The 22,369-nt window shown below is 42.5% G+C and overlaps 1 protein-coding gene across 3 annotated transcripts in view; it reads left to right on the forward strand.

The window, feature by feature from the left end:
- The first annotated feature begins 785 nt into the window (after window positions 1-785).
- The window catches only part of fam222ba (family with sequence similarity 222 member Ba), a 33,984-nt gene continuing 12,400 nt past the window's right edge, over window positions 786-22,369 (forward strand). Inside the window, exon 1 of one of the 3 annotated variants that reach the window (XM_044041278.1) lies at window positions 786-916. The gene's annotated coding sequence lies outside the window, so the exon portion shown is untranslated. Of the gene's footprint in view, window positions 917-1,484; window positions 2,050-4,371; window positions 4,390-22,369 lie in introns of those variants that run through there. The other 2 variants (XM_044041279.1, XM_044041280.1) reach the window with 2 other exon arrangements.

Raw genomic sequence — 22,369 nt, forward strand, 5'->3', positions numbered from 1 at the left:
TGATGTACCCTCCTTTTTATTCTTGTATTGTGGATATTTCACTATTTTTGTGTACTTGCATTGTTACATTATGTTACCTGCTGCTTCACAACTTTCATTAACATGCACTACTCCTATCATATTAACAAATTAACATTGTTTGATCCACTAATTTCACATTCCACAGTCTTACACACAATAGTCATACAAGAGTGTAGCTTTAAATCCCCTTTTTTGTACAAACGTCTAGTAAAATTTTAATATTTCTCTTAGGTCAGATTAGCCCTCGATTTTATGTGGCCCTCCATTCAATATCAAGTGTGTTATTTCTGTACATATTTCTTTAATTAATAGATTAATTTTGCATGATACATAAATGTTTACTGTGAACTATATACATGTTGTTTCATATCAAAACAAACCGTTTTATTTTGAAATTATCTGAAATTCTCTAAAATTTTGTTTTATGTTTCACTTCACCAGCACCCTCCTGACCAGAATAGATGCTAAGTGGCCCCCAGGTCATTTGAGTTAGAGGCCCCTGTCATGGGGGACCAAGGCTGAGATAAAAAAAAAATTGACAACCTCTGCTAAAAATCGAATATTTATTGTTATGAGTAGTAGCAATATCAGCAATAATACTAATACTAATAATTGTTGTTATTAGTATTATAATTGTTTGGTTAATATCCCCTCCCATACATGTAAATGTCCAATCAGATTTCGCGCTGACTGTACCTTTAAATCCCTCGTCTGCTCTGTGCAGCACACAGCACAGTCTGGACCAGTCACGGGTATTGCGCATGCGCCGAAAGTTGCTGCCGCAGACAGCAGCAGCAGTGATTCGGCAGCGCAGGGCAACGGGAGGAAAATCTGTCCGTTTTTTAAAAACCATGGCGACGCACTAAACGATGCTTTTCGCAGAGGTGAACGGAGAGTAAGTAGTCGCATGTTTACAAGTCGCCTGTCGCCCGCTACTGCGTGACATCCACTGAAAGTGAGGCACAAAATGTCAGGAAAGGTTGAGAAGGCAACAATGGGACTGTGTATGTTTCAGACTGGCTTGGCTAGGTTAGGTTAGCTGTAGCCAGCAGCCTGGTTCGGTCAGTCAGTCAGCTGCTCTGTGGGGACACGCAGGTTCACTGCTCCTCTCTAAGTGTCCGTGGACCTGCTGAGAGTCTTCGCTGGCTCTCAGGAGTCACGCGTTTTATTCGGACAATGAATGAGCTGAATGTTCCTGTTACAAGCTGCAGTTTACTGAATGAAACTGCTCTTGTGTGGCTGAGCTGCTTTAGCTAGTAGTTTATTGCAACGTGACAACAAACCAGTGTTGATTGTGTGTCTCTGCGTTAGCCTCCTCGTCATCACATGTATTCTGTTAATGTGATGGCGAGAAACAGTGAGCTCCAACAGTGACTGTGGCTGAAGTTGGTTATCTCAGTCTATTCCTGGCTTTCACAGTGTAGCTGTCACTAAGTTGTCCCCCCTGCTAGTACCACCATCACTCACGCACTTATCGGGACCTGCGCGAATGTGCGTGTGTGTGTGCATGCGTGGATCCAAATTTAGTGTCAGCCAGATGTTGTGGCCGCGCCTCTCGCACCTGCAGAGGCAAGTGTTAAAGGTGATAACAAAAGGGTTGACGTCACCGGGCTCGTCCTACTGATCCTGCCGCACAACCTCGACCACTGAGGAGGTGAAGAAGGAGAAGGAGGAGGAGTAGTTTCAGAGGAGGATGAGAGCAGCTCTGGCTTCTCTTTCACCGTAACGTCTGGTTGTTAGTGTCTGGGAGGAGGAGAAGAGGGTCTTTCTCTGATCAAATTTCGGGTATCCTAAGGGCGCACTTAACTAATGGGATCCTATCGATGTTTCTCCCCCTTCAAGTCTGATGTGTACACGGCGGAATGTTAATGTTGCCACAGCGTGTCCGTGTTGTGTTTGGCTGCTCCGGGTCTGGCTTTATGACTGTGCAGGTCGCAATATGACATATAATGACATGGAAGCCTGACGGATATGACTTCTGTGACTGATGTGACTATGGACGTGATCGGCTTAACTCTGCTGCTCATGGTAAGATGATCAAACTGGAATGTTGTAGACCAGAGAAAGAACCTAATCTGTGTAGTTTTGAATGAAGTCTCTACTCCTGCCTGGACCAGGATGTCACACCCTTTGATCATGTAGGTCCCAAAATTACAATTGGTCCAAAATGCAGATTCAAACAGGACTCAAACAAGAAAGAAAGAAAAAAAGAAAGACCTGATAACTCTTGTGTTTGCTTCCCTTCATTGGCTCTTAGCAGGGCCGGCACATGCCTTTATGGGGCCCTAAGCAGAATTAGATTTGGGGGGCCACCTCTAAGTAGCCGGTATACAACACTATAAATTGCATTATTTATAATTTAGTATCACTTTTTCTTAACCTTAGACAGTAGTAAAGTCACAAAAGTGGCCTAGTATTAATTTGCACTTTCGCATTCAAATTGATGCACTAAGTGTGGTGATACTGAACTTGAATTAAATGTTGTTGTTTTTAAACTTTTTAGAACAGATCTGCAAATGGCAAACAAAAATGGTGCTTCTTTTAGTGGGTTTAAGAAAAAAATATATATATTAAGATGGTAGTTAATGGTGTGATACTGTTCTTTAAAGCATTTTGATATGCAAATATTCTTGCAAGTGGTTTTCTGACAGTGGTTTTGTGTTGTATTTAAGCCTCCAACCACTAGTTGGCAGCAGGCCATTTCAACCATATGATATATGCATATCACATTGTTATTCTTCCTCTGAAAGATTTTTTGCACAGTCATTTTATTTGCTTGTGAGCATGTTTTACTGCTCTCACGACTTATATACAACCTTTTCTTAAATGCTGATACTGATATCATAAACTTGAATTTCAATCGATACCGATATCAGTCTGACACAGTCTTTTACATCAACTTAGCTATTAATAACACATCGATTATTCATCGATTTCTAAATTAATCGTCAACTATTTTGATAAACGATTAATCGCTCCGTATAACAATGAAATAATTAAAACTGAATAAATCTGGCATGTGGGCAAAACAAGACATTTGATGCCGTCAAGACATTTTCTGACATTTTTTGGACCAAACTTGATTCATCGAGAAGATCATCGACAGATCAATCCATTATGAAAATAATCATTAGTCGCAGCTGTAAATGTATTTATGATTTAGCTATAAGCAGCCATTTCAAAAACACAATGATCTATCATTCTCTATCAGTCTATAGACGTGAAGCCCTCACTTACATCCTGGTCACATGACGGGGGTGGCACATAACTCTCTGTGTTGCCTGTGCTCAGTTATATTTAGACTTTCTGGATTATATAGGATAGTACCTTTTTTTCCCCCCTGTAGCCAATCCAGTGGTTTTGATCAATATCAGACCTATAGTGATAACAATCCACAGTATTATTGTATTATCCCCATTCAAAGGCAGACTAACCCAGGCTGACATTCACTTTCTGCAACAACCTGCCTGAGGTGATCAGACTGGCAAGCTCTTACCCATCTTTTTAAATCCCCTTTAAAAATGTATGAGCTTTTATTGGGTCTCAGTTATCATCATTTTTATTGAGTGATTGTTGTATACATTTCATATTTTGTAAACTCTGTTTTGAACCATTTTTACTCTGTTTTTAATTAATTTATTAAATGATAACTCTGTAAAGCACTTTGTAACTTTGTTCCACAAAGTGCCGTATAAATAAAGTTAATATTACTGTTTGCTATAACAAAGGTGAGATTGTTCGGTTAATGTCAGCGCATGAGATGTGCTCTGACTTTTTTTTCCAATATAGATTTTTTCTTCAAGATTTATAGTATTTAAAGTATATAATCAAATTTTAGACCATGTTGTCTGGGAAACTCTGGTCCCCAGACACTGTGCAATTAACCCGTGGAAGGAATACTTTTTGCATTGAGGTGCTATGTTTCCCAGCACAATGAAGATTAATTAGGTCTTAGCAGCAAATGACTGTAAGGCCTCTCCCCATCTGTAAAATGCAGTTTGCCTCTAATGACGGCAATCAGACAGACACCTAGAAAAATGGAAGTGAAATGCTTCGCAGATACTGTGAGATATTGTAATGCAAAGGGTAATAAAGTCTTGAATTGCATACAATGTAAGATGAATGCAAGTGTAGTTAAAGCTTAGTGTTGTAAGTGAAAATGTGATACGGGCACAAGGGCTGATAGATTATAGTTAGTTTGTGCTCAGTCTTGTTTCAGCCTGGGATGTGTGTGTGTGTGCGTGTGTTCGTTCGTGCTTATAAAGTCTGTAGATTTAGCCCAGATTTCAGGATCACCTGCTCCATTTGTTTGTGTCATGCAGGTCGACATTGAAGAAAATGATGCCGTTTCACAGAATTGGAATACCAGTTGAGTGGACGTGTTAATTAGATCTCTGCACGGCTTTTCAATGTGTCAGTCCTCCTCTGCCTGTGAGTCATGTCCTGCTGACCCTTTGACCTGTTTGTCCTGTTTTTTCTTCTTCTTTTTTGTATGCCATTCACTGCAAATATATTAATCTGTATCCTATTGATTTATACTGGTAACATGGGAGTCATTTCCTCTAAAATTCTTGCAGCATCTTGGCTGCTGTAGCTGCTTTGGTCCTGTGCTTTAAGTGTTGCGGAAAATGCACATTGACACATGTGGTCTTTGTCTCTAAAATTCAGCCGTGGAATTTTCAGGATTGAAAATGCTAGGCAAATGCAGTATCCACAGCAGAGTTAAATGAACTATAACAATATTGATATGAAAATGGACTAGTGTGGATGCAGCCTTACTCTGCAAAACTTTCTTCCTGTGATCAAATGGGCAACGTGTGACAGTGGGTTTCACAGAGCAAAATCAATCACACTGAGCACCGTACACCAAAGCCCAGATGTTTTTGTGTTTCAGAAGGACAGCCACACTGTCTGATGCCTTGTTTCAGACAGAAGTAGTGGGAGGATAACATCAAAGCTCTGCTTTATTTCTTGGATACTTCAGAGCAATAGTATGAATAACAGATTACAAGGTACAAAGAATGAACCAGGGAACTTGAGCAGCTTTTATGTTTCAGCTGTTGTCGGGATTCACAGGGAGCTCATTAAAATACATTGATTAGAAACAGTCCTGATTCTGTGATTGTTGACTGTGAAATGGCTCGGCTAACCAGCACATTTTTCATGCAGTGATTTTTTTTATTTTTTTGCGCTGCAATGAGCCTCTTGGCTGATGCTTATTTTGGGCTTTTTCAAAGCCAGTCATTTGATGTAGCATTTCAGAGATGCTACTTGAATTGGGGAAAATGTGCGTGCATTCTCCCAATGCAAGACATTAGTTCCTTTCATATTCCAGCAGGAGCAATGTGCATGCTAAATGTCTTGCAGGTGTTGTCTGTGTTTATCTGCATAGCACATTTGTGTTTTCCTCTCCCCGGTCAACTGAGACGAGCAGCATTTGCTGAATATCAGATAGCGAGGCATGAGGATGACCACCTCACCTTTTTCTTTACCCTGGACAGCAGGTCAGGATTTTGCCAGGTACATATAATGATCTGCCAGCTGTCGGCACCTTTCACTCCTCCAGTCACCGGTGCAGCCGTCAGCCCACGCTCACCCACTTAGCCACCCAGCTTTTAGAGAGACGGTCTCTGAGGCTACCCAATGCCCTCTCAGCTGTATGACTCTGGTTACAGACATGGAGCAGATGTTTGATAGCCTTTGTGTGAGTGTGCAAAGTCAGGAGACGGTGTGAGGGTCAAGCGCAGGTCAGAGCTATGGCCACATGATATATCCAGATCAGGTGTTTAGGAAACCATGGGCAACTTCTGGTTACCTCTGAAAACAAGGGACTGACCTGCAGGGCTCACAGTGTGGTCAGCTCTTACATGCTGCATAATTTGCCTTACACGGGTTATCTTATGTTGCGCCAAATAACTGCAGGCGATAGGACGCATTTCATGACACACATTGTGTCTGCCTTTGCTACATGTCACTGTTATTCATGGATTCTTTTTTGCATGGATTTGTATTTGACCCAGCAGGTCCAATTAGGATAAAAATCCTCTCCCTTGCTGGGTAGTTTGCGTAATCGTAAAAAAACCAAGGCCTTAAGTCAGGGAGGCCTGCAACCTGATGTTAGAAAACACCAAAGACCAAAGGACCTCCTGAAATTGTTGTGTCTTCAGCTTGAGGGTAATCAGGGAGGAATCTGAGCCTCCTGGTGATATCCATGACAAACACAGCAGGAGGAACGGGGCTTAGTTTCGGGCCGCATCTGTCTGATCAAGCTTGTCGGAAGGCGGTGGAGACGGCGAGGTTATTTATCAGCCTCCATCTCACAGGAACAGCAGAAGAGCAGGGCAGATGCAGTTATCTGTTTATGACACAAGATAAGGCTGTCTCTCAATTGGATCACTGACCATTCACAGACAATCTCCACCCCACCAGTACCAAGACTTCTGTAGTCAGCGGTTGCCAGGCAAGTTCCATATCACTCTTAAGTATTCCTAATAGATGCCATTAGCATGTCCGCAGCTACTGCTGCAGTTTTCCAACACCCATGCCAACTGCACATATCAGGGCATCATTAGCCAGCACCAGAGAGGCTCAGAGTCTGACCCGGTCTGTGGGGTCAGAGAGAATGCCACAACAAAGTATCAGCAAAGCTGTGGAGGGATATCAAGTGGAAGGGGATAGAGATAGAGTGAACTCATAGTGTCATAGTTGGTGCAGATGTAAGATAGGACTGTGCTACCACAGGGTTAGAGAGGAAGGAGATGTAATGTGCTGGCGGCTAATTGGGCTTTAATTTTAATATTTCAGAGACTTCATTAGAGATTAAATTGGTGAAGGATTTCAGCTCTGGTTGAAGTCGGAGAGCCTTTTTGTGACGAGCCTTACAACATGAATAATAGCAGATATTTTTTGTTTAAGCTTTGTCTTTGAACACAAATTGTACGTTTTCTCTTGCAGTAAGAATGCAATGAGATTTATGCACCGTCAGTGCGAGAAGCTGTGTGATAAAATCTCAGGGTTTTTTTCTGGCTTTTGTAATGTTTCCCAGGACACAGTACCCTGAAGCATGGAGTTTATGTTATCATATGCTTTACTTTCTCCCAAATGAGAAAGCAGTGAATGTATCTGAAGGCTTGGGTGCTAAGAGGCATGAGGCAGGACGAAGGCTGCACTGAGAGAGCTTCTGAGGTGACTGGTCAGTGCCGGGTACTTTGTCATGACCCTCCTCAGTTTATCATCAGTTGCAGCACTTCTCCAGGCCTCGGTGTGTGGGTGTATTTTTAAAAAAATTTTTTATTCCTCCTGTGAGCATCCACTGCACCGCAGAGCGAATGGGGCCCTTTGTAACCTCCGAACCCTCTGGTCCTGTTTGCCGCCATTGTTGGCCACAGTGAATGGTATCTCCGTGCCTTGAAAAGTAACCAGATGACATTCTTCCTGTTGTTCAAAAGGGCCCAGGGTTATGTTGTGAAAAGCGGATGAAAGGATGGGCTAAGACCATGACCTTCGGAGGCTAATCTCTGGCATGTCATTCACTGCCTGTTTGAAGCAAATAAAGACTTTTCTCTCTGATAGCAATGTGCAAAGTCAAACAAGGCAGACATTTCTTTAAGGTGTTTTCTCAACGGGAACATTCCAAAAAAAAACAACAAGTTAGTATTTTTATTGAACCTCCATGATAAAGGAGGCTGCACTGAATCATTATTCCAAACAGGCAGTGTGTCTGACACCTACATTGTCCAAACAATCTCTCCAGCCTGTGACTGAGCCCTTTGTACACAGACCTGTGGCATCAGCAGCCCCTCTGTACTGCATGCTGATATACTACCACTGCTGTTAAAGCGGAGGGGATGAATTAGTGTGACAGTAAACATTGGTGCGGTTCTCAAACGAGCTTATGTTGTTTATGTCTCCTCCTCTCTGGTGTATTTGCTGTCTTCAGCTGGCTGTGTTTCCCCGGAATGTGCAGAGATGCAGTTGTCGCTCTGTGGGGGAGCGTGTTTGGCTATAATCACAGTTCATAGTTCAACTCTGTAGTTCGGACTCCGCCGAAGCGACGATCAGACAGGAGTTGCATTATTCTCTTGAACTGCGCGACCACACTCGACATCAGCGCTTCATCGAGATAACCTTTGGATTTTCAGCATGTAGATTGTTGGTTGCACAATAGATGTGTTTCCTTTTTCTATTTTTTTTCTTTATGCAGTAAGAGGTTTAGGATTTGCTTCTTAAACTTTGAACCACAACTCTTAAATTATACGCTTTCACAGCACAATACAGTGTCGTTACACATTTACTTTACATTGTGACTCTAAAAAAAACCCTTCACCAGGTACTTTTAATCCACATTGACTCTTTACCATCAATGTGTTCAAGAGGATCGGCTTTTCTGCACATAAGAATACACTTAACTGGCATTGAGCTTTCTTTGTGCCCTTTCAAATGATCCCTGAGAGCTGTGTGCTGTGAATAGCACTTAAGCTTCCTGTGTTAGCTCTGTCCCACCTGTATGGGGTTAAAAAATGGGGTCAGATCTCTTCCTGGAGTCTGTTGTTAAGGCCCCCCCCCCACACACACACACACACACACACACACACTTTTTTTTAAGAGCTGGTTTTGCTGGGGAAAATAAAACCTGTCAGGTCTTTTGTCAGACATCTTTCAACAATTAATGATCGCCATATCTCCTGCCATTTCCCCCTTTTGTTTGCGGCCATTGAGTTCGAGAGCAAAATGGTGAAACTGACCATTATGCGTGATGCGTTTGCAGCCTTTCGTGTGCATACCTAAAAAGGTGACGTTATTTACAAAGGAAGCATTGAATCAGCAAAGGAAAATGTCAACTTTTATCACATTGCTGCACAACCATTTTGCATTAGTCGGAAAAATATCCCCTGAAGTAGTGTAACATCTGCAGAATGAGATTGAGATAGAGAGGGAGACGGGGTGGGGGCAGAGGAAGAGGGGTGGGCCACAAATTGAAAGGCATACTTGAAAGTACTCGTGTGTAAAGAGTCCTGAGGCAGGTCATGTTGCTGTGTGACAGAGAAGCATGCGTCGTGCTGTGTATCCGACATCCCACGGTCTGCGAGGGTTTGCCTGCTCTGCATGTAGGCTTTTCTGTAATTAATAGCCGGTAGGCCCCTCACCCCACCGTGGGACCAGGTGCTGACTACGTGCCTAGATCTGCTCTGGCATGGGAGGACAGCAGACACGCTTGGTGGTGGTGGGTTTCACCGGTGTCGGGAAACTCCCAGATGTCAGCAACATCTCTCTCACGTTGATCATCTCACATCTGACTGTGTACATACAAACACACTGCTCTCGACCCAAAACAAAGAGATGTTTAATCATTACTCTGAATTTTAATGATCCACTGCTGATGGATAGCTTGTTGGTAAAAGATGTGGTCCATTTAGTCTACTTTGTGTCAAGCACCATTATACTCATGTCCTGCGCTGTTTAGCAGGGCTTGCGGCCCTGACAGATTGCTATCCCGATGGGGAGATTTACCCAGCCAGCACTGCCTATGGCACTGACACCATCATTAGGCTTTGATCAGCTGCAGTCTGCAAGGAGAAGAAGGGAGAGTAATATTCTTGATCTAATTACTAGGAGACATTTCAGGCGGTTTAATGTGTGATTTAACCTCTTGTCAGAGGCTATAAAAGGAAGCTGGGTTAATCTTCCTGGCAACCTCTTTTTTTTCCACGCAGGGGAGAGTGCCTTTTAAATTGCCATTTCCCATGAAGTGGTAAGAACCACTACATGCAAAAACTGTGAGCTGCTGACACGCTGCTGCAGACCTTCTACTAGAAAGCTCTGGAAGCAAGAGTTCTCTGACTTTTGAATGTTAGCAACAGCTGATTTGCAGGAACTCATGTGCTGTGTCCATTTGGAGCCGTCCCTTTGACTTCTCTCCGCTTCCTCCAAATGGATTGCTTTGGATCCACCCCTTTGTTTCTGTCACACTCATTCCTTCTTTTTATATTTCCTTTTCTTTCTCACCAGCACTTCAGCACATCCTCACACTGTAGCCCAGGCGAGCGCAGGAGCGTTAACCGAACAAATAGATTGTAAGTGGAATCGAGGGGTTTGGGTTAATCAGTCAAACACAGTTAAACAATTCTTTAGCCATGAAGGGATTAGTCCTGCCTATATTGAGCTCATCACAGCCCTTTCTCCTCTTTGCTGCCTGGGCTTTTAAGGCCAAGGGCCACAGCCTCTCCGGCTCCATGGAGAACCATACACGCACCCCTCAACATGCTCCGTTGCCTCTGAATGCCCCACCACTCTCCTCTCCCTTTGTTACAGAGTACAATTGGAATGATGGATTAGAAAATTAAATGCAGACCCCTCTATTCATGGCCACCCTGCTCTCAAAGTCTCATTCACTAGATTCATCACACGCCCAGTTTAAAATGGTTACCAGTTTCACTGTATGTCTTGTAACATAGAGTAGTGTGCATTTCACCGTAAACACGTTCTCAGTGTCTTGTTTTTTACAGAATGACTTCCTGTACCTCCTTTTTTTTTTTTTTTTTAAATACACATTGCTAGGAAGTGGCCTTAATGTAGTGTTGGCACACTCGGACGACAAAGTGTCATTTCAATACGGCGTTTTCAGTTAAATTTAACCTGTGTCTACACTACTGTTTCAGCTCTGAGTCAGAAATAATTTTTATCCACACTAAAACACTTAATACACATTTACCATTCAGGTAGACTGGCCATAAAGCAGTTGTTTTGCATAGTTTTGGATAAAAATGAGAAACAATTATGGTGAAAAGTCAGAGCAGGGATTTCTTTGGTCTTCATGGAGCTTTGTGTTGACAGCTGATATAGAATCCGAGTCAATAAGAACCAGCCAGGTAGGGAATGTGGTAACTTTGCGTCATCATTTCCAAAGGTTTCTGTCTCTGCCTGTCGAGACTAAAATGAGTCCCCGGATGTTTGAAACACAATTGGAGCCAGCAGTGTTTGAAAACTCCTCCATTTTAGGGCCTGTAAAATGGCAGGTAATGTGGACGGCAGTCCCTAAATCTGGACCCAAAAAATAAATAAAACCTGCCTGACCCACGTTCCCTTTTAAATGCCACCATGAGTTTATTAGATTTTAACAGTTTAGTTACTAAAATAGAAGAATATATGGGGGGGGGGAGGTGCATTGTTTTTAATGACCTACTATTATGAAGACCTGCTGTTTTTTGTTGACATTTAAGTTGTTTCTGGTGATTATCAAGGCTATAAAGACTCTTAAGACTTTAAGGTCGTTTTCACAACTAATAGTACGCTAGAGTCGGCATGATTGGGAGTTTAGTTAGGGGTTGCAACATTCCGCCGGTTCCGAGTTTCCTTTCACACTTTCGCACTTTAGTGAAACAAACCGAACCTTTTGAATAACGTATTCTCCTCCTTGCCTGAGGCGGCGCTGCATCAAGAAGTCTCAGCTGTTGGTTAATGCAGGACAACTTCTGTTTCCTCCTCCTCCAAAACATGGAGCTGCATCAGATCCTATCGTTTTATGTGAACATATATGCTGCAACAAGGGATAAAACTTTGTTAAATTAGTCATTCTTGATGCAGTTCCACCTCAGGTGAGGAGGGGGAATACGTTATTCAAAAGGTTTGGTTCATCTAGTGGACTATTAGATGTGAATAAACAACCCAAGACTGACTAAATCTGAGACTTACTCAATGGAGTCACAGTATCTCTGCCACACATAACTCTAACTACAGATGAAACTGTTTTATTTTGATTATTTACACGTTATTTGTTTGAGTAAGTAATGAAACAAAAAAAAAGGCTTTCTTAATTGTGGATGTTTTTTGTTATTTGATAATAAACTGAATATCTAATAAAGAAACCATCTGGTAATATCATTAACATTTCAAAATACCTTTCATAATAATAACCAAGAAAAAAATAACTGGATGATTTAAGATGAAATTAACTTTTTTTTTGCAGCCCTAGTTGTAACTATGGTGTGTTAAATATCAAGCGTTTATCTCATGATATCCATCACTGTGATCACATGGCGATGTTAATATTACGGCGTGTAATAGTGTGTATATTAATAATGATATCACGCTTCACTTTTAATCCGGAGAGAAATCTAAAAAGCTATTACTCCATTTATACTTTCTATCATTACATGGCTTGACATGTTATTTTTCATTATTATGGATTCCGTGATAAATTTTAATATCAAAACAGTGTCGTCTTGATGCTTTTCACCATCTGTGTTTACCAAGGGCTCATTTGTCTCCCTCTCACTGCAGTGCAAGTTTCATTTTGTATTTGGAACTTCAGTTTTCAAACCCAAATTTCACTTTTCCTCAGCTGCAGCCACTGCCATCTCCTCCTCCCTCCGCCTCGCAGTCCCTTCTACGGTGCAGTATTTAGGGGAGGTGGTTGCTGTTCTTTGTAGAGACTCCAATTAGCAGGCCGACAGAAGGTCACTCGCACAGATTCGATGTTAAAAAACACAAGTTCTCACACAATAACCAGCAACAGCAGTTTGCATATTCTCCATTTTTGCATTGCAAAGTACTGGCAAAAAAGTTGCCCAGGATTTTAAAGGTTTTAAAGGTTTTAAAGGTTTAAAGGTCACGTGTTCTCAGCAGACTGTCATAGTATAATGTGATCATATTGGTAAGATCCATTCATCATTAGCTCCATAGTTCTCCACTTTATCAGCTTGTGTCTGGTGATGGCTATCTAGTGCCTGATTGATAGCTCTGTCCTTATTCAAAGAATGGGGGTCGATTGCAAAAAATTTGCTACTGGATGCATTAATGCAGTGTTCAGTGACACAGAGCTTTGAGCATGCCTCATCAGTCTTTAATCATTGGACGGCAGCAGGAGGGAGATCTGTATTAGCAGGCGTGATGCAAGAAAATGTGTGTGTGAAAGAGAGAGATGGGAAGAGCTTTTATCAGCCAGGCTAACTTTATTACTCATATGACTCTATCTCAGTGGTACAAACAACAAGAGGAGATTGAATATTTTCATTTAAGCTTTATATATTCAGGACTATACACACGATACTTTTGCCACCGTGAACTTCCTGTTAAAGATTCAGTATGGTGTTGATTCTAAATAAGCTTAGATCTGCAGAAATGCAGATATTGAAATGCAATAAGGTTAAACTGTATGCAGCCTTCATTGTATCAACAAACATATTTTCCATAAACCAGTCTCAATTAGGCCTGGAATGGCATGACATTCTGACTGTACGATCACCTTAAACAGAAATATCATGGTGTTGTGAGTACAGCTCTCCTTTGTCCATCATATACCATCTCAAAGAACGCAGCCAACTGCCTGCTCGCACCAACCTGAGGGGGTTGTGTTACTCAACTCTGCGCACAACCTGAGTAGTTCCTGTTGTACACCACCATGTGTATATATGTATGTATGTATGTGTATATATATATATATGTATACACACACATACATATGTATGTATATATATATATACTGTATATATACATACATATGATGTATGGTGTCGAGGTGTAGGCGCACCACAGTAGGGAAAAAAAAAAAGCTTTGATTTGACTTGAATATTTTTTATCATCAAGCTCTTGGCAAAAAGAAAAAACTAACCAAGATAAGAAGTCTGACCAGACATTTTACATCTTTCAGTACTTGACAGTTTTTGACGCACCGTATTATCAGTGCATTTTGTGTTGTTAAAAAGTGTAATTTAGTTATCACAATAAATGTGATAACTATGTCTCTTTGTTTTGTGACATTTGGCATTTTTGCACTGGTATAGGTGGTGGAGTGCTTGCTTTTGTTTAGAGAACCAGTAAATGTGTAGGAGTAAAAAACTCTAGTGCCATGACAACACCAGAACACACACCAACAGTGTGTGTAGGCTGACAGTCAGTCAGTCAGTCAGTCAGTCAGTCTGACAGACAGACAAACAGTCAGACAGGCAGACAGATGGAGGGTCCTGTGAGCCTGGGAGGGCCAGATGTTCCCATGCAGGCACGGACGTGAGATGTTTGCCACACCAGGCCTGTGTTTGCCTGGCTCTCCACGGAGTCGCAGGCTGGCTGCCCGTTGCCCCCGAGCTGGTGTCTGCTGAGGAAAGAGCTGGCGGAGGAGGGTTAATCGCGTATACACAGGAGATGAAGAGGAGACCACAAATGTCTTATGTGTCGCCAGGGGCAAAAGGAACAAATCTCACACAAGCATGTCCAGTGGAGAAAGATCTCTTGTATTCCTTGGCTAGTCTGTAGGTGCGAGGGGGACTTGCTGGAGGTTTCGGTTTCTCGCTGGAGGCGAGACTGAATGTCAGAGCTGCTACGAGGGTGGCTGACCTTACCAGCCTTCCATAGGCAGAGGGAGGAGACAGATGAGCTTTTATTGAACACATCCACAGCAGGGTTTGGAGAGGGCATGTGGGGTTTGTTTTTCGACTTGAATATCTGCACGTCTCAATGCAGCAGAGTACTTTCACCAGTTCAGTGCATCAAATCCCATAGACATGCATTCATAATCCACACCTTTAACTGAGCCAGTGTGCCTCAGTGGAATCATGGTGAGAGCTTTTTCATCGGCCAACAAAACGTAACCTTTATAAACCAAAAAAAATAGAAGAAATTAAACTGAGGAAATGAACCTGTGGTTGACTAAAGATCTTTTGGGGACAATTGTTCATGAATAATTGAGTAGCTGAGTTATTATAGTTTTTTATTTGCATGTTTTCTGGGCATGGCTAGATCTGTCTTTGTCATGTGCGATACTGTTAAAATACACTGTTACTGATACAATAATTTAAACTACTAAACACATTACAAATACATAAAACAAATATTCTGTTCCCATAAAGAAGAAATATATAGCCCACGATACAACTCATTTAAAAACAATTGCTGCTTTTTATTAAAATGTATTAGCGTCTGTGCTTATTGAAGCATTCATGGGCTATTTAGGATTTTTGATTGCACTGAGTTTTTCTTTTCTAATAACCGATCCAGTGATTTAGACCAGAAATTAACCAATTCTGATACTCTGTATGATATGACAACAGTTGGTAAGATATAAAGAATGTCAATTTAAAGGATTGTTTGGTTGGTCTGCAGAGTTGGACCAAAGATAAGGTCTATTTAAGGTCTCTTGTGTTTGTATTGGTATATACAGTGCAGCTCTTATAGACGAGAGGGCAGTTAGTATAATGGCACAGCAGATAAATCTCTAAAAGCGAGCCGGTGCAACTCTGGAAGCTGGTTTTGTGTGTTAAGCCCTTTTAGGATGATTTGTGAGTGTCAGCGCTTGCACACAGTTCTGCTTAACAGAGCCACTCCCCTAAAGCAGTACTGCAACGCTCGCAAATAGGCCAGGCCAGGTTAATAATGCCAGGTCAGTGAAATTAGTCTGTGTGGGACAAACGCATAGAAAAGTCCTAATTTGTTTTTGTTCTATGCATCTGTATATATATAGATGTATATATAAGAAGGCCCTGGACAGACAAGAGGAAGTCGCTAGGTCTGTTTGCTCATGTAGATATGCTTTGCAAAATGTATGTAATACATGTCTGTGAGTATGTGTGTACAGGTGTATTTGTGAGAGATAGAGGTGGGAACAGCTGCATTGATTGGATTTTGTTTGCTGAGTACTCTTTTGGTACAGAACAGAAATGTAAGCCGTGGGAACACCTGGAGAGAGGGGAAAATGGGAGAAGTGGTGGTGGTGTCAGCTCTGCTATTGGCTCTGTACCAAGCATACACATAAACACACGCGCGCACACACACACACACACACACACACACACTGCTCTCTGGTGTGTGTGTGAGGGTAGCCTGGGATCCCAATCAGCAGCACTTAACAAAGCTTTCCTCTTTCTCCCTTTAATCGCAGGCTCAATTTGTCACTGGGGTGTCCAATTTCTGATAAGCGCTTTGACTGAGAGAGGCGAGGTGGGTGTGGAGAAGAACACAAAATGGATGCACCTGCTAACAAATGAAATCAAACCACTCCATCTTCATTTCCCCTTTTTATGCCAGCTGGAACAATGCTGCTGCGCTTTAGCTCTCAGCACATTGAGTTATTTCCCACTAACCAGGCAGACGGCCTGGCTGACTTACAGTCAAATAACGAGAAAGAGGGCAGAGATCAACATTTTAAGTTTGAACAGATTTACGCTTTGATTTTTAAATTTCAGGACCTGAAGGTAATTATGCATGCATTAGTTAGCTAATTTTATTTTCAGATGTATCATTCTGCAGTGTTTGGGGGAATGTGAGGATGGAAACAAATTGGCTGTCAGAATTGCTCAGCTATACAGAGGAAATATAGTTCAGGAGTAATCTTGACATATTTCTTTGTACAATAAACATCTCAACTCAGCGTAGGCTCAGCTGCTTGTTCAGGATTCGTCATCCTGGCTGCACCACACCTATGCAATTTTATAACTGAGCTTTCACACAAGCGAGCAACTTGAAAAACCAGCTGCTCTGCAGCAGATGGACACTCAATGTATACAGTATCCGTCTTTCTACTAAATGTGTTGTTCTAACTGTGCTGTTTTGGTCCCATAACAACTCCAGAGTCTGGCATTTGACACAGCAGCATGTGACTCAGCACATTGTTGTCTGGTGTGATATGTTGGATACGTGGAGATAAAGCCAGAGGTGGTGGCACCATTGAGGAGATGAAAGGAGCAGTGTTGATCTCATATGTGCGAGTGTCGTTTCTGCTGAAGATAAAGATTTTCTGTGGTGCTTACCTGCATTCCTGTGCTTCTCAGCATTTATCTACTGTTGTCATCTGCTATATCAAAAGCACCAAGCTTGCGTCGGGTGGGTAGAGGGATGGTAATGTTAGTCTTTTGGTCCAAAGTGGTGCTTCGACTAATGGCCACTTAGGTCCAGACTGAAATATGTCAACCATTACATTTCCGACAGACATTCATGGTCCCCAAAGGATGGATATTAATGAGTCTGGTGATTGTAGGACTTTATATTTAGCACCACTAGCACGGTGAAATATTCTGTGATCGTATCCAGTAAAATTCTTCAAAATCTACTGGTTAAATTGTGGAGAAATTATTTACATATACAGTTTTTTTTGTATTCTGGTGATAATATTGCGAAAGTAATAGGCAAATGCAAGGATGCTATCAAACTAAACTAACAAGGCAATCATAGTGAGCCCTATTTGCATGTTAGCATTGTTAATGTCCGCATGGTAGCGTGCTGATGTCAGTATGTAGTTGAGCTCCAGCATCACTAGCAGTATTATTATTATAATATGATAATAATGATTCTTTATTTTTAAAACCTACATTTACGAAAATGCTTCATACATTTTAAAAGCACATTTCGACTGCAGGACTCTAGATAAACACAAAAACATACCATCAGGCATAACGCGTACATGCATACTGTGTATTGGTTGAGCATGCATCCAAATACAAGGCAAACCTGTAGGAATCATTTCTGAGAAGCCGTGCGGCATTTCCTTCCATGTTCAGCCAACTTGTTTTGCCAAGAACAGGCCTCCGCCACTGAACATCGTCACGATAATTTCAGAGCAGCCTCTGATTAATTTGACTTATTTCATGTGCTAATGATAAATGAGTGTGAGATGTTCTAAGAGGGCAATTAAATCCAATTCCATCTGTATGGCTCCTTCCTGAGATCTTTGTCCTCTCATTTCACCACACGTCTGATCTTCTTTTTTTTCCCGTCTTTCTCGAGTGGTGTAACATGAGTGTCATATCTGAGAGTAAACTGGCTTTTTCCCCACTCAGGCATGCCCAGTTTCTGGCTGCACACTGGATGCATTTTCAGCAGATAAATAAATAACTAGTCTGGCGCCCTTCACTTTGGATCCCCTCTGTTTTGGCAGGCCATCCACCCTGCATTTTCTATCAGGTGTAAACATGTCTGTCAAATGGCACAGCCAGAGGCCCTGGCATTTTGGCATTCATGACACCATGCATGCAGTGCTGCCAGCACTTTCTGTCTGCCCGCCTGACCTTGGCCAGGCTTTACATGACTGAGCACACTTAGTTCTACCTTACACATTTGTAGGGCTCTTTGGGAAGCCCAGTGGGCTTAAGTGGCTGTTAGTGAAACTGACCCCGAGTTGAAGAATGGCCCTTGGCTAGCTGTCCTCACAGCTCTGACATGGTGGACGAGTAATGAGCATGACAAAGCTCTGGCAAAGATAGCCATGCCCGGCCAGGAAAATGCACGGCCTCATATCTCATCATCCCCTCCTCGTGCCACCTTTACTATCCTCTTGTCGTCTTAGAGGCTGAACCACAGGCCTACAAACCTCTGCTGTTAAAAGTGGAGTAGATGTGGGACGGTATGAGAGTCTGCTAGTATGAGCGAAAAGATCACAGTATTGCAATTACAACTCGAAAATGTCACTAACTTGAGCCATCATACCACCGAAAACACAGCCGACTAAGTGCTGACCCCAACCCGGAAGGGGAGGAGTCATGTTACTCAATGCCACACACAACCTGATTGGTTGTGAAGTCATTAAAAACTGCTCATACCTTAGGCACAGTATGAGAGAACATTTTAGTAGTTTTGACCTTTTAATACCATGGTTTACCTGGCAGTATGCCCAGAGTGCAGGTCATTCTGATAAAAGAGGACTCTTACTTTCAAAGTCTGCTTCCTTTTCTTTGTTTTTTTTCATACACACCCTCTCTAATGCCATGTTTCTGTCGCGGCATGGTTCAAATTTGTTACAGTATGTTATGGTTTAGAATGGTAAAGCGTTTTGAGTGAGAACATTACTTTTTCTTGGTAGCCAGGGTCTGGGCTGTGCCCACTGGCCGCTTGAGCGATGACAACGGACCACAACATTGAGCGCAACACAACAGACAACATTGGAGGATATCCGGCAACTCTTTCATGCTCAGTTTGTGGCTGTTTGTCTCAAGCTTAGTATGAGAATAGGCTGTGGGCGTTTGCCTTGACATCCCTGGGATATTTACACTGATTGCCAGGGAGTGACGTTTTTCTGTCGCCCAAGCTGTTGTGGGTTGAGCCGGTCTAGCTCCACTTTAACCATACCGTACCATTTTACTCTGGTACCCCAAGGGAAGGGTGCCAAAGAATGGAATAGTTGGGGCTGGTTATTTTGGTACTATTCCTAATGTAAATGCAGAAAAATACATACCGTACTTGGTGGAAACACGGCTTAAGGCTACATCCACACTACCCTGGTGTTTTCTCGCACTGAAAACTGAGAACGTTTTTAGTTATTAGCCATGACTCAACTATCAGCTGTGATTGAAAAGCTTCCTTAGACGTTTCAGTTTGATTTTGTCATCGGTTTCATTAGATACAGTAAGTCCTTGCTCTGACCTTTTGCCATTTTGTTGGTCGTACCTTCGGAAACTAAGCAAACAACTGCAGAGGAGGTAAATCAACTTCCTGTTTACGATAGCACATGCATGCCCAGTGAGCCTGAGTGCTCATGTGATGTATGTCTGTTTTCAGGTGTATGGAGTATGGAAGCAGATTACAGCTGAAACGCATATTTGGACGCAGATGAAATTTGTTTGAAAATGCAGTGGTATGGCTGTATCTCAAAACCTTGTTTCCTCATATGTGAAGACAATATACTTTATCTGACAATTTTGCAAAGATTTTTCCAATCCAGCTTTGGGCTATGCATTATTCTCAGGGCATGCCATCTCTCTTCACTCCATATCAACCATCTCACCTTGGGGAACTGTCACTTTTTTTTATCAGTTAGTTACTGAGTGTTCATACAGCAGACCTCTCTCTCTCTTTCTCGCTCTCTCTCTGCCTCTCCCTCTCCAAAGAACAGTAGTTTCAAGTAGCTGTCTTCCTCTCTCCCACACTTTTGCAGCAGTTTCCTTGTTTGACAGTTTTATCCCTGACACACTCTGTCTCGCAACTTGGAAACCACGATTTTACACACACTCAGTTTGTGTGCGAGCTGGGTTTGGGTTGGTTGTCTTCTCTTTTTCCTTTTCAGCCCCGCTCGCTATCATGGCCATCTCCCACTCTATTGCCCCTTCCCTTTATGTGTGAGATAACACTCTGGGCTTCTGAGCAGGTCTCAGCTGACTGAAAAAGCAAACGGCCTGTCCTAGAACGCCTTGGGATGTGCTGGAATCATCAGGAGCCATTGTGTGAGACTGTGAATCAGCCTGTCATGGCCTTACATGATGGTGTCCCTCTGTTAGCAGCAGAAATCCTGTTCTGCCTCTGCTGTTGGTAAAGTCTGATGGACTAATGAAAGCCATACCAAAGTGTTATTTCTTTCTTACTTGCTCAAGAGCCAAGGTTCTCTCTCCCCTTTCTTTTGACAGAATGCTCTGGCTTGGTATTCAAGGGTAAAAAGCTATTCTCTACTTCCTGCTTTTTTCTTTCTTTACCTCCCATTCAGAAACTCCGCTTGCAAAGAAAAGTAATTTCACTCTCTGTGTCCCTCAGAGAATCAACACAGTGATGTTGCATTGAATTTTCACTGCAACATTTTTTTCCCTGGCTCTATTTCAGACCCATAACCTGGGGGTAAACATGCAATTAAAATAACAGCAGCCTGCTTTCTCCTCTCCACTCTCCTTTCCTTCAGCCTTTAGCACAAGCCATGTACAACATGGTGACTTGGTTCTCCTAATTGCTTTTCCTTTTAATTGGTATAGAAAAGCTTCTAATATTTAGGCAACAAGCAAATATAGTTGCCCACCTTGTTTTTTTCTTCCCTTTTGTAGTTTTTGCCACTAATATTGCAGCGCGCAGCTTCTCCTAATGAGCTTATTTTTAGTGCACAGTTCTCTCTTTTCTACATGCATTACTGCTGGTGGATATTTAAATAGACTATTTCCCATGCACTTACCCCAGTGTTACCAAATTCATATTTGATGGAGTAGGGCACAAAATGCATGTGCCCATTGGGCACATGAATACAGTCATCTGGTCTAATTTCCTAAATTGATTCTTCGTGTTACGTCTTTCTTGAACCTTCAGATTGCTCTTTTCCTCCTTCCTCATGGAGGAATGACAAAGTGGGCTGGCTTTTATGGGAGCAGTTTGACACATGACACAAGCCATGTGCATCACTTCCTCAAGTCCTGCTTTATCTGCCCGCCTTCATTTGTCTATCATAAAAGCCCCACACAGTAATTTGCACACTTTTATTAGGGTTCTATAAGTAGCTGGTGGAGACTTGCCGAGTCACAGGGGCCGGCTAATACTCCAAGAACCCCGTGGTGTCTGTCTGCATGGGACTGATAGTGTGAGACGCCTGGCTAAACTCCACTAGGCCAATCCCTGCTTCACAAGCCTGCCCAGCTGGCTGAGCTGCGCTGCCACAGACACAACTTTGTTTCCACTCAGGACAGGAGGGGCTGTGTCTCTGTATCACAAAGGCCACTAAGCCACTGGGGTAGACATCTACGGGGATGGAGGAATGGAGGGGTTGGTCAAACCCATATCCAGACCTAGCTAAAGCTGCTGTGTGGTGGTCAAAGGGTAATTAGAAGGCAGCAGTTGAGCTTGGCGTTTTATGCCGACTACTGTTTCCACACTAAAATGCCTAAAACGTATATCACATGACCATTTCGATTCTCTCTTTTGTCGCTGTTTACTTAGTTTCACAGAGTATCACCAATGAGAGACAACAGTAGTGAAAAGTAGATCAAGGATGTTTTATTAGACTGATGAAAAGGGGAAAGTGAAACTGAAAGGAAGTGCTTTAAAGGAGCTTTTCATTCACAGCTGATAGTCGAGTTGTTGCTGATAAGAACCAATCAATAAGTGAACGTAGGTAGCTGCCTCATCATTTCCAAAGGTCTCAGTTACCGAAACCCCAGAGTTTTCAAATAAAAACAGGGTTAGCAGCTTATTAAATGTTGTTTTTTGGGGGGGGGGACTGAAACACCAGGGGTAGTGTCAGACATGCATATCCGGAGCAGAATCTTTGTGGGTTTTTTTTTAAGAAAAACAAAAACTGAGTAGTGTGGATATAGCCTCAGTCTCTGTCAGGTGCAGTCCTCCTGTGTCTGATTCAAACAGTGTAATGTGTTGAAAAAAGCCAGTGTGGGAGTGTATGCCTTTATAGAAAGTGCCAGTGTTTGGCATGTGATGTGTATTTGAAGTTGCTGTGGCAGCGGTGCTGATGGGCGAGTCAGTAGACGTCAGGCTTCTGTCTGTCGGGCTTCGTCTCCTCCTGCTCGCCGCTGTAAAGCAGAGTGTCAGCTGGGGCATTACCATAGGCTGACCTTTGCTGCTACACTCCCCACTGCACAGTTTTCTGACATTCAGGGGCGCTGTGGGGGAGGCACGGAGGGGGTGGGCTGAAGGCCTGTTGGCTGTTTTTTTGCCTGTTGTGTGT

This window comes from Solea senegalensis, linkage group LG13 (genome assembly GCF_019176455.1).
Source record: "Solea senegalensis isolate Sse05_10M linkage group LG13, IFAPA_SoseM_1, whole genome shotgun sequence".
Taxonomy (NCBI): Eukaryota; Metazoa; Chordata; class Actinopteri; order Pleuronectiformes; family Soleidae; genus Solea; species Solea senegalensis.